At 37.3% G+C, this 13,976-nt stretch overlaps 1 protein-coding gene across 1 annotated transcript in view; it reads left to right on the top strand.

Moving 5' to 3' along the window:
- The window catches only part of IFT74 (intraflagellar transport 74), an 89,923-nt gene extending 79,003 nt beyond the window's left edge, over positions 1-10,920 (top strand). The window contains exon 20 of the transcript XR_011497450.1: positions 10,802-10,920. The gene's annotated coding sequence lies outside the window, so the exon portion shown is untranslated. The remainder of the gene's footprint in view (positions 1-10,801) is intronic.
- Positions 10,921-13,976: the final 3,056 nt, after the last annotated feature.

Below are 13,976 nucleotides of genomic sequence, written 5' to 3' on the forward strand. Positions count from 1 at the left end.
AGCTCACAGTGGATGCTTGTTGAACTGAATTAGTTTGAGTGGGATATAGACTAAACCAAATTGAAAAGGCATGGGGTCCGCTTTGGAAAGCAATTTTAAAGTTTCTTAAAAAGTTAAACATAAAGTCACCATATGACCTGACAATTCCACTTGTAGGTATGTACCCAACGGAGATGAAAACAGATATTCACACAAAAACTTGTACACAAATTGTTCATAGCAACATTATTCACAATAGTCTAAAAGTGGAAACAACCCAAATATCCTTCAACTGATGAATGGATAAATAAAATGTATCTATATACAGTGGAACATTATTCAGCTATAAAAAGGACTAAAGTACCAATATATGCTATAACATGGAGGAACCTTGAAAATATGCTGAGTGAAAGAAGCTAACCAGACACAAAAAGCTACATATTGTCTGATTCTGTTTGTATGAAGTATCCAGAATGGACAAATCCATAGAGAGAAAGTAGGTAAGTAGTTGCCTAGGGATAGGAAGGGAGAGTTAAGCAGATGATGACTAAAGGTACAGTGTTTATTTTGGGGTGATGAAAATGCTTTTCTAATTGATTGCTTGCACAACTCTGAATATTTAAAAAACTGTTTATTTGTATACTTTAAATGGATTTTTTGATGTGTGAATTACGTCACTTAAAAAACAGAAAATTTATGGGGCTGGCCCTGTGGCCGAGAGGTTGAGTTCGCGCGCTCCGCTGCAGGCGGCCCAGTGTTTCGTTGGTTCGAATCCTGGGCGCGGACATGGCACTGCTCATCAAACCACGCTGGGGCAGCGTCCCACATGCCACAACTAGAAGGACCCACAACGAAGAATATGCAACTATGTACCAGGGGGCTTTGGGGAGAAAAAGGAAAAAAATAAAATCTTTAAAAAAAAAACAGAAAATTTAGGAGAACCATATATAAAGCTAGATTAAAAGTCTTTGGTTAATGTGGAAGAAACTCTTAAAAACTTATTCATTCCTATCTTTTTTAAAAAGGAGGGGCATAGGAATTGAGGGATGCAGTTACTCAGGAGCCCTTTGAACATCTCTTGGATTCTGCTGGGAAGCAGAAATGTCTAAAACTCCCTTTTTCTTCCCTAGCACCACTATTGTAATCCAAGGGGAACTTTTTAAAGTTTACTCAAAGACAGGCCAGATTTCTGTTCCTCTGGGGATGTTTTGACAGACAGAGAAAGAGAGAGATGATTACACTTGGGGAAAAAGCAAATACAAAACTTGTCCTTCCATAAATACAAAAGTATTGGAATTGGTGAGAATTTTGATAGCTTTTCTGTTATAATGCTTTTGACAACTGCAGCAATTGATTCTGTCTTCTCCTGTCTGTGGCTGTGGTTGAGCTTAAGCTGCCATTTGCTAGCTTTTGCTCTAGGGTCAGTGATTTGGTTACTAGGCAGGATTTTTTTTTTTTCTTTTTTTAATAAAATGACCATTGCTTCTCTCAGAAAGTATACAAAGAAAAGTAAAAGTGAAGTCATTGTAGCTTAGTCTGGGTACAGACTTAAAGGACCCGTACAACTTGCCAGTCGTCAGTTACTTCAACTTCTGTGGAGCTGCATTTGGAAAATGGGAGACATAGCCTTCTACCCTTTCAGAGAGAGCTAGTGATTAAATAGGTAGTGCTTTAAAAATATTTTGAATTAAAGAAATTTTAATGCATAAATTCACTATAAATCCTTCAAACATGTCTATTCAAGGGTGAAGCTCTCTGATCCTATAGGAGGAAATATTGCCCTGATGATTTAGAACAGTGCTATCTAATAGACATATAATGTGAGATACAAATGTCAGCCAAATACGTAAATTTTAAAATTGTTAGCACCTAAATTAAAAAAGGAAAAAGAAACAGATGAAACTAGTCTTAATGATATATTTTATTTAACTCGGTATATCCAAGATATTGTTTTAACGTGTAATTAACATAAAAATTATTGAGATATTTTAGTCTTTTTTCATTCTCAATCTTTCAGATCCGATGTGTATTTTACACTTACACTAGGTCTCAGTTCAGACTAGCCGCATTTCAAGTGCTCAATAGCAACATGTGGATAGTGGCTGCCAATTGGTCAGTGTAGATTTAGAATTTAGAATTTCTTATTCTGATTGTAGCAAGGGGATGAACCACCAGAGGAAGCCGAACGGCTGTTTTGTTAAACAGAGGAAGACTGTCCCATGGGGGAAAAAACTTCCCTATGTGAGATTATAATCTGAAACAGGACTTTTTGCATTTCCTTTGGTTACTGTTAAACTACAGACATATTTCAATGAAGAGTAATCTGAATTGGTCTAATGAAGAAAAAAATATATGTAGTAGTTAGGAATATTTTAGATACTTTCTTCTGAATGAGACCTCTGAAAGGATCGAGTGGCCAGATCTTCTGTAACTTCAGCAATTGAAGATATCAGAGGGTTTGTGAATCGTGCTTACATTTCATAACTCCACTATTCAAAAGTATTTTGCAGCCTGTATTATATGGTATAAATATTTTATATGATGTCATTACCAATGATATTTTCTTCCTTTGTTCATGTACCTAAATAGTAAACTTTAATTGCCAGACTTGGAAAGCCTTCAATTACGTGTAGAGCTATTCTAAGACAGCCTCTAAACTGAGACCTTGTTTTGGAAAAATCAGCACAGGGGAGAGTTCTTTCTAGTCTCTTCTTCGATACCCCCACTCCTCCTGTCAAAAATAGTACACCAAAAAGTCTGGTGACTAAGTGTACCTTTTTATTTAAAATAATATTTACATGGGGAACTAACAGAAGTTTAGATGAAGTTACAGACAGTCTTCAGTGAGGATTTATTTTAATGTGACTTTTTGACACTCAGCAAATTGTCAAATATTGCTATTTAATAATATTTAATACAGGCTAGGGCCTGCCCCTTGGCCAAGTGGTTGGGTTCGCATGCTCTGCTTCAGCCGCCCAGGGTTTCACTGTTTCAGATGGTGAGCGCGGACGTGGCACCGCTCATCAGGCCATGCTGAGGCGGTATCCCACATGCCACAACTAGAAGGATGCGCAACTAAAAAAAAATAGACAACTATGTCCTGGGGGGGGGGGTTGGGGGAGAAAAAGGAAAAATGAAATCTTTAAAATAATAATAATAATAATATTTAATATAGGCTGGATCACACAAATCAACCTACATTGCAGACTGCACCCTCTTGAGCTCTGCATGAAGCTCTCCCCACCCCGTTCCCAGGCACGCGCTGGCTCCCCAGGCCTTCCTTTCAACCCCACAGATCTCTGGCACTAATATCAGCATAGGAAGGAGTGGGGATGAAGGCAAGGGGATTAGACAATGGGGAAGGGAAGAAGACAGACTAGGCGAAGCACCTTGTGACCTTAAAATAACGAGCCGTGTTTTCCTGTGTGTCTGGTGAACTGTCTCTAAAGACAATTCCAAAAAAGAAGCTATAAAAATGTTTAGAATAAAGGCAACATCCTTGGGCTCAGAGCCTGCCCTACCAAATTTATTACTCTGAAGTTCAACGCGCATTTAAATGCACCTGAAAAGCAGATTTCAGTATATTTGGAAGGTGAGGAATGGGGTATGGTGAGGATCAGTCTTACTGCTTGAAAACCATTGTTTGTAACTCTTATTTCAATCTTTTGAAATAATTAATAAAAGAAGTGGCATTCCCCCTGCTCCCATCTATTATCAAAAATAATCAGGACTTCTTGGTTGAGATAGAAATAAGTTTCCAATTATATTGATTCAGGGTAAAACTCTCCTGTGTGCCTCTAAATTTTTCAAATGTTTTGTACTGAGGCAACAACATAGTGAATGAACAAAGAGTGAAAACTTCAATACAAGTAACATTTCTAAATAGCTGTGGTACACAGAATAAAGCCTCCCAGAGATGTCCACATCCTAATCTCCAGGACCTGTGAATATGTTGCCTCACATGGCAAAAGAGACATCGAGGGGGTGGCCCGGTGGCACAGTGGTTAAGTTCACATGTTCACTTCGGTGGCCCAGGGTTCACCGGTTTGGATCCCGGGTGCGGACATGACACTGCTTGGCAAAAGCCATGCTGTGGTAGGCGTCCCATGTATAAAGTAGAGGAAGATGGGTATGGATGTTAGCTCAGGGCCCGTCTTCCTCAGCAAAAAGAGGAGGATTGGCAGTAGTTAGCTCAGGGCTAATCTTCCTCAAAAGAAAAAAAAAAAAAGACATTGCAAATGTGATGAAATTAAGCATTTTGAGAGGGGAAGATTATTCTAGATTATCTGGGTGGGCCCAATGTAATCACAAACATCCCTTTAAAACGAGGCAAGAGGGTCAAAATCAGAGAGAGAAAGTATGGGGATTAGAAGCAAATTTATTTCCATTTATCAAATTTATCAAATTCATTCAACTAATACTTATTGAATAAAGAAGTGACCAAAATCAACAAAATTCCTGCCCACATGGAGCTTACATTCTAATGGTGGAGACAGACAATAAACAAACAGTGCGATTTCGTATGATGATAATTTTTCATGGTAAATGCAAATACCAGCTGATTCTGGAAAATTAAACTGTGTCCCTTTGTAAACCCAACTGCCAACTTCATGAATGCTTTACTACTATAAGAGATGTTTTTCCTGAGGCATTCAAGTAAAACCTCCAGAAGGGCCTCAAGACCTGGCACCTCACTTATTCATGTCAACTTTCTCAAGTTTTGTGGGATAAAAACTTGCTTTTTTTGGTCTTTTTTTTGAGGAAGATTAGCCCTGAGCTAATCGTCCCCTTTTTGCTGAGGAAGACTCGCCTTGAGCTAACATCCGTGCCCATCTTCCTCTACTTTATACATGGGATGCCTGCCACAGCATGGCTTTTGCCAAGCGGTGCCATGTCTGCACCCGGGATCTGAACCGGCAAACCCCGGGCCGCCAAGAAGCAGAACGTGCGAACTTAACCACTGCACCACTGGGCCAGCCAGGGATAATCACTTTCTAAAGAAGAAAGCGTAAGTGAATATTATAGCCTCTGTCCCTATGATCCACCTCTAGCCTAAGTGCCATGTTCTGGCCAACATCTGAGAATAACCTAGGACTGTTGAGTCTCATGTTGACTCCAGAGTCTGTATGAGGGGGTTTTAGGGATCATTGAAAGTATGACTAGGAGACTTGTTTTAAAGTTCTGTTTGAATAGCAAGCACACTGTTTATCTGGATAATAGTGATGTACATTAGGGGTGGAATTCAGAAGCTTTCCCTAAGCCGCTCTTGGTACTGCCACTACAAGACAGGTAACTCGAGTTGAAGAAGATCTAGTCACTGCCGTGGGCAGCTTGGGAGAAGGTCTGATGCAAGCGAAGAGAAGGTTGGGCTCAAGAGCATCAAAAAGCATGGTTATCTAGAAATATGGCAGGTGCCAACCACGCTCTGCTAGTGTGCTGCCTTTGCGTTACTTGGGAGTAGAGTACCTCCCAACACAATGTGGAAGTATAATTTTCTTATCTTTATGCCTGAAGTGATTAGCTAGTAGTTGTCTCAAGTGACTATTTGTGAGTAACATTTAGTGGAACTGCACAGCTAGTTTCATGTACTATCCATGTTTTTGCCCAAAAAGATCAAACTTCAAGCAGGAAGTAGGTCTATAGAATTAAAATTGAGACATCGCTCTTTTCTTTCCTTTAACCCTTATATTCAATTCAACAGCAACTTCTAAAACTTTACCTCCAAAATATCACCTGATTAGTCTATTTCTTTCCATTTCTATTACTATAATCCTGATTCAAGCCACCATCACGTTTTGTGTGGACCTTAACTGATCTCTTGCCTCTCTACAATCCATTCTTTAAGAATCATGGTAATACTTTTGATTTTATTGAAAAATATTAAAACTTCAGTAAATACAAAGAATTTTACAACAAAGGCCAGTGTACTCACCACCGAGAATTAGCAAGTTGTTACTATTTTGTCACTGCAGATATGAATGACATTACAAATATGATACAGATAACAAGTATAGCGATGTCGTCTTTGTTCCTTTCCTCAGTCCCATGGCCCAGAATCAATCACCACTTTAAATTTGGTGTTTATCCATCCAAGCTATTTTTATACTTTTACTCCATATATGTGTTTCTAAACAAAATAGAGGATTGTTTTGCGTGCTTAAAAAATTTGCATAAAATGTATTCCACCTTCTTTTTCCACTGAACATTATTTTGTTGAAAGCTGTCCACGTTGATTCTTACAGATCTTGTTTATTCATTTTAATTGCTATGTATTGTATTCCACTGTATGGATCAACCACAATTGGCTTTTTTAAGTTTTACTATTGGTTGACAATTAGGTTGCTTTATATTTTTCTCCATTTCAGGGCCCCAGTGAACATCCTGGTATGTGACGCTTTGTGTACATGTGTATGACTCTCATTACCTAGATATAGAATTGCTCGATCACAGGCTATACACATTTTCAATTAATTCTTCCCAAAGTGCTTGTGTTGATTTACACTTCTACCAGTTAACTCCTGAACGTGGTATTTTCAAACTTTACATTTTTTCAAATTGTTTTAAAGGGATTTCCATGATGACTAGTGAGGTTAGGTATCTTTTCATATGACTATTGGACATTAATTTTTCTTCTTCTATCAATTACCTGTTCATATCTGTTGCCTATTACTGTTTTGGATCCCAATCATTTGTTTGATATAGATATATGTTTTTTTACATATATATATATAGTATTTATATATATTAATTTAATATATTTTATTAAGCTATATATATAATATACAGTTTAAATTTGTTTAATCCCTTGTTGAAGTTATTTAATCTGTGTGATATCTGGTGTTTAAATTTATTTATTAGAATATTTCAAGGAACAAGTTTACTCTCTCACCTCTCTCAATTCAATACATAAATACAGCAAATACCTTCTCTCAGTCTATGCCTTATCTTTTCACTTTGTATGAGATATTATTTGTCATTCAAAAATTTTAATCAAAGTGATATTTTTAAACACAAATTAGATCACAATCCTCCCTTGCTTAAAAGCTCCAATGTCTTTCCATGCCAAACATTTTGCCTTGACCCGTAAGTCTCCTCTGCATGACTTGGGGAAGCCGTTTCTGACCACCCAATCTAGAGCCCACCTCCCCAGAACTCTATTTACATCATCTTGTTTTATTGTCTTCATAGCACTTATATTTTTATCTGTTTATGGTATGTTCTTAAGTGTTTGATTAATGTCTGCCCCCACTCTCCAACCAAACTAGAATTTGAGCTCCATAACAGAATGGACTTTGTCTTTTTTACTGTGGTACCCAACAGTGCCTTGAACAATGCTAGTAGGCACTTAAGTTTTTGTTAACAAAACGAAACTGACCTTACTGTAAATCCTGTATAGTTTGTAGTTTATATCAGTATATAATGGACTGTGGACCCATTCATTCTCCATAATGTCTAGAGTAATGCTTTGTACATGGTAGGTACTCAACAGATCCTTTTTGATTGACAAATGATTATTTTTGTCATTGTCATGAAATTCTGAATTAAGAAACTTATGCTCGGTGTTGGATAGTCAAAATAAGTGTTGGATAGTGAACAAAACTAGATAAGCAGCACTCAAGGAATTTTTCTTGATGGGGTCTCCTTCTTTGGAGATAGAGCACGTAGCATAGAAGCCCCACAACCAGACTTACCTCCGCTAAGAAGGTTGGGCTATCACAACAGCCACCTCTCCAGGAGAAGAAAGGGTTACAGAACAGAGGAAATCTGTTTCAGAACAATGGGGAACGCTGGAATGGTGGTTAAGAGCCTGGGTTCGGAGTCAGACAAATTTAGGTTTTAATCCCGGGTCTGCCACTTGTTAGCTGAGTAACCCTGGGCGACCTACCTTCCCTAATTCTCAATTTTAGCAACTTCAAAATAAGGAAAATAATGTCTCCTTCATAGCATATAGAGGAAATGAACTAATACAGTAAGGCATCTGCACAGTGCCTGCCACCCAACTGTTCAATAAATGGTAGCAGTTAATATTATTGAATAGAAGTTAGTGTATATTCCCAGATATTATGTAATGGAAATATAGAGATTTTAAGTTTTAATGCCATTTTAAAATTACAGCATGGTTGTAATGTTCTAAGGAATACCTTTTCACTATAAGAACAAAATTGCCTCAGATGATTTACTTCCTATCTTGACTTCTAGTTTCCGTTGATGAATTGTTATAGATGTGTGCAAATTTCAAATATTATTGCTTAAGCCTTTTTATTTTTAAAAAATGTTCATTTCTGGAGCCGGCCTGGTGACATAGCTGTTGGGTTCGCGTGCTCTGCTTCAGTGGCCCAGGGGCTGCCAGTTCAGATCCTGGGTGTGGACCTGTGCACCTCTTATCAAGGTATGCTGAGGCAGACATCCCACATATAAAGTAGAGGAAGATGGGCTCAGGTGTTAGCTCAGGGCTAATGTTCCTCAGAGAAAAAAAAGTCCATTTCTTTATTAATACATTTGTATATATATAATTTTAGAAATGCATAGATGTGATCATATACATGCTTTCATAATGAAGTATTTTGTTTTGTTTATTTATTTATTTTTTGTGTGAGGGAGCTTGGCCCTGAGCTAACATCTGTTGCCAATCTTCCTCTTTTTGCTTGAGGAAGATTGGCCCTGAGCTAACATCTATGCCAGTCTTCCTCTGTCTTATGTACAATACCGCCACAGCATGCCTTGAGAAGCGATACCAGGTCCACGCCGAGGATCTGAACCTGCGAACCCCAGGCAGCTGAAGCAGGGCACACAAACTTAACTACTATGCCACCAGGCTGCTGCCATGAGGTTTTTTTTTTTTTTAATGTCATCTCCTCTTTACCCCAACTTCAGCCTCCTTTATACTTCAATCCCATGGTAGCCTGTATTAACAGCCAAATATGTGTCCATCCATTTTTTCCTTTTGATTTATAAATTCAGTGCAGGCCTATTCATAATATACTTATATACATATGCAAATACAAGGGGTTTTTGATCATTAATTTAAAAAATGGGATCATATTCTCAAGCATGTTGCTTTCCTCACCCAATACCCAGAGGAAGCATCTCCAGTTCATCTGGGTATAACATGACTTCATATTCTAATGGCAGCACAGTATGCTGTGATGTAGATGTAACATCATCTATCCAGCAATTCCACAAGCATTGAGCATTCATTTTGTTTCCATTTTTTGGCACTACAAATTATGCTGCAATAAACATCATTATGTGTCTTTGTCTACTGATGTATTTATTTCCTTGGGATAAATTCCTAGGAGTATGATTGCTAGGTTGGAGGATGTCTACATTTCTAATTTTAATAGATACTGATAAATCTTTTCCACTAGCAGCAAGAAATGTAAAAACATTTTATGTCACTTTTACAGAAAATGCCACTTGTACATAACAATTATGTAGCACTAAATGTGACATCTTTAAAAAAAAAAAGAACAATAAACTTCTGGTAAGGAAGTTTAAAACAAAGATGCATTCCATTGGGATATGTCCTCCTTTTTAATTACTGTACTTGGGAAGTGGAGTTGGGTAGGAGATGGGGGCGGGGGACAGGAGACTCGAAGAAGAAAGGATACTGAAATAGAAATCTTTCCAAGTTTACTTTCCTCAATAGGTGACTTTCCCCTCCATAACTGTCCTGTCCTAAAACAGGATGTTTGAGCATCCTGGTAATACACAATTGGATGACTGTTACACATCTTTTCTTGCAAGTTCATTAGCTTCTTATTCTTTTGGCTAAATGTTTTGTGGTGTGCATCATGCTGATGTATACCAGTTAAACATTTTTCACCAATTTTCTGTGGTAAGGAGTGGAGGAAGGGGAGAGAGTTCCAAGAACAAAGACTGTCTTGTGAAACTATAGATGATGCTATCAAGTCCTTCAGCATATGCAAGAGAAGTCTTAGCAGAGTTAACTGCTCGATTCACTAAGTTTACAGTGCATCTTTGTAGGGAGCAGAATAAAATACCATGATTTACAAGTTGGAATGAAAAAGGAACTTCATAAAACAAGTTTATCAGACCATTCGTGTTAATAGAAAGAACACTAATAGAGACTAGTTAACATTTTTTAGATATCCACATTAATAATTTCCATGAGAAAGTATGAATTCTGTGCATAGTGTATGTATAATAAGTAAGAAAGATTGGCATACTTAATTTGCACATTTACTTAAAAAATATGATAGAAAGATGAAAATTGGCTAAAAGGAAGCTGTTCAAAATGGTAAAAACTTCAAACTGTAAGACCTCTTTCCTGAGATCAACAAGAAAAGAGCCTCATTCATTCATGGGCAAGTGAGCTAATTAAGAAAGGCAACATGAGATGAAATTCAAAACAAAGTAGATGTAAAATTTTTAATTATTTCAAGAATAAATCAAACTCTCCTATGAATATGTTTCATTAAACATGAAAGTATGTTTTTCAGCATAAGTTGTCTAAATCGTCTCATTAGCTTGCTTTCTCAACACATTGAGAACCTTAGGTAATGAGAATAACACCTTAATTTCTTATCAGTTTCATTTTCTTTTTGCATGACAATTATGCTTATGATGAGAGCATTCTGGAAACATTTATATATGTATTTTACTGAGAAATTTGTCATCTTTTTAATGGACTAAACAGACTCAACTTTATTGTTCTTAAAAAATATAACAGTAACTCAAATTAAGTGGGTAATATGTTCATGAAAAAGGAGAGAGATTCTTCCTCAATTCCTGGGAAAAGTCAGGGGCAAGATATATACAATTCTTCTGCAGTAACATTGAGATTGTCTTTCTTCATCAGCTCTGGGTTTGGACAAGCCGTAGGCCTGGTCTTCATCAGGTTTCCACTGAACTGAAGAGAAGCGGGAGAAGGTGCAGACCAGGCATGCCTTCCAGCGTGGGAGTGACTAAGAAGTACTGTATCTCTTAAGTCTAAATCTTCAAAGAGGGTAATGATTAGAGGATCATTTCAGCTTTCAAGCCAAGGAAATGCACACACCTAATGCCTAACTGTCACAGAGATGATTCACAACTTGTTTTCGTGACTGGAGGGGAAGAAAAATCCTTAGGATTAGAATAAACAAACGTATGTACAAACAGTTGTACATGATCTGCCAAAACTCCAAGTGGTTCTTCTTGTAATTTGGAGAGTTTTTGAGAAGGGTGCCCTGGAAATCCAAAGCATATGCAGCAGCAATTCAAATTCAACACACACCAAACAGAATTATCTTCTTCCCTAACCTGTTCCTCTGCTTTTGACTCCATTTCTGTATTTTTGACTCCATTTCTGTATGACGGAGTCTGTTAGCTGTGTTCTGTTTATATTTTGTATTCTGTTGTTCTCTGTATTTTCAGAAAAGTCAGAACAGAAAACCCCACTGAATTAACTCTTTAATGAATACTTATAACATAACCTCTCCAGACTTCAGTTCTTCATTTGTAAATGAGACGTCAAGCCACGTAGGTAGAGTGAATATAGAACTCGGAAACCAGAGATGTCTGTTCACGCCCCAACTCTGTGACTTACCAGGTATGTTGTCCTGGAAATTTTTAACAACATACTCTGCATTAAAGTCTCCTTGTTCTTACGTTCTTTGACTTAATGATTTAACTGACATTTCCATATTTGTTATTGAAAAAATTAAATACTAGCCTTAAGAGAAGCATAAAATTAATAGACATAGATTTCAGAGCCTGTATATATTGTGGTTAAAAAAAAAGTTAGTTGAAATGCTCCTAGGAAAGTGCTATAATCCACTTCACTCTACACAACCGTGTTCTTGCCTGACTGCCTCCAGCTGCCCCCACCTGAAGTGTCGTCCTCCCCCTGTCCATTTATCTATATCCTGTCCACACTTCAAAGCCCAACTCAACTCTCATCCTTTCAATGAAGCCTTTTCTGAAAATTTCAGTAAACGTTGAACAATAATTGAACTTTCTAATTAAATGATACTTAAATTCATCATGTATTTCCACCCTTAGCAATGTATAAGGGTGGAAATTTGCTTTACCTGCATGACTTATACTTAAATTCATTCTCTTGTTTACTTCCTATAAATACTCATTGAAAATCTACCACGTACTCTGTGATCTACGACTTTATTTATGTAATGTTTCTTTGTAAAATGGGAATGGAAATTCCTACCTTTCAAGGTTGTGGAAGATTGAATAATAACATTTATGTAAGTGCCTGGCCTGTGTTATGGCATAAATGGCTTGTTTTTCTTTCTCTTTTGTAAACAGGTATTTTCTGAAAATTAAAAAACATAGAACTGCTTAACTTGTTCTCAAAGAGTAAGGCTACCCTATCAAGAAAGCAGATTCTTTCTTTGTTACAAGAAACATTATGGCTAGCACTGTCATCTTTCTTAGAGTATTTCAGTATCTACTTGGAGATGTCACTTGAAAAAGTTTTCTTAGCAGTAGCATTTTGGTGCCTGTTGCATCAGGTAACTCTGGTCCAGCAGTTTTCCAGCTTCCAAAATCTGATGGTTTCTGTCCTTTCCCGTTTTCTTTGGTTGGCTTTATGTCCTTTAACAATTCATTTACTTTATTTTAATGGCTTTTGAGAGGGAGGTGTAGCTAACGCATATGATTAATTCACCATCTCTAAACTAGAAATCCATTTTTAACTCTATTTGCCTGTTGAAGTTTTTTGTTTGTTTGTTTTAAGGTGAATAAGGTTTAACAAATGTTTCTTGTTTCTAAAAGAAGTAATCAAGGCATAAGCCACACTTGAGTAAAACATTGCTTTGGAGAATAAATGAAAACAGAAGCATTCTTGAATTATCTATGATCGTTCTCTTGTGATCTCTTAAAAGTATATGAACATTACTTGTATCAATTATTGTCATCTTTTAAATTAATCATTGAGATACATTATTTCAAGCTTCATACAAATGATGGCTATTAACTTCCTTTTTAAAGCTTTAACAATATTCCTAGTAATATTTATTTTGTCCATCGTCTGTCCCAGGCACTGGGCTAAGCACTGTACATACATTTTCTCATATAATCTTTGTAACAACCTCGTGAGGTCAGTACTTCCAAACTGCTATTACAGATAAGGCAGCTGAGGCTTAAATATCTACTGAAACATGCTAAGAAATGGTGGGCTTAGGTATTTATATTGCTTTTCTGATTCTGAGGCCTGTTCTCTTCACAACATGCTGCACTGTGCTGGAGGAAACCCTCGCTGGTTCAGTTTAGAGACGGTCCAGTTGGTTAAATCTGCCATAGCATGAATTGTGTGTCTGTGTGTTAATACATGTTCATGGGTCTGTAGCTATTAATACGTACCTACATTTTAAATTAAACACATGCAAATGATTAAATAAGTTTTTCCTGCTTAGGAATTTTCTGTCCTTTAAGCTAGATTAAAGGACAGATAATTATCATCAGTTAACGTTATTAACTTCACGTAATGCTGGAATGGCAGTTTCAGACATCAGTTCAAATATGGGCTTTCCAGTGTCAGAAAATTTATAGCGCAGGCAGACTCCATGCCTTCGACTTACAAGAGTATTTTGCCAAATGCAGGAGAAAAAAATACCTCCTTACTTAAAAAAAAAAAATTAGTTTCTATTTTGAGTTGTTTTGTTAAATTCCTCTACTATTGTTTTTTTGTTTGTTTCTGTATCTGACTAGAAGGACTGCGATTGCTATCTCAGTGGGTGGGTGTGGCTGAAGAGATGATACACAATCGAACATTCCTTCCAGGTTAATTTTGTTCTCTTTCTCTGTCTCTTTTGCACTTACTTCACTGAAGTGATTAACAGCGAGAGCTTTCAAGACAAAGGGAAAACTTATTATGAAGGCCCCAAGGGGGGAATGGCTTATGGGACTATGAGTTTAGAATGTTCCAGGAACAGAGAGGAAGCCATTGTGCCTAAGTGCAAAGGGCGAGGGGAGGGCGGCTCCAGATAAAGCTGGAGATGTTGGCAGGGCGGCTCCTGTAGGGCACTGCAGGTCATGGC

The sequence above is a fragment of the Equus asinus genome, chromosome 23 (assembly GCF_041296235.1).
Source record: "Equus asinus isolate D_3611 breed Donkey chromosome 23, EquAss-T2T_v2, whole genome shotgun sequence".
Classification (NCBI taxonomy): Eukaryota; Metazoa; Chordata; class Mammalia; order Perissodactyla; family Equidae; genus Equus; species Equus asinus.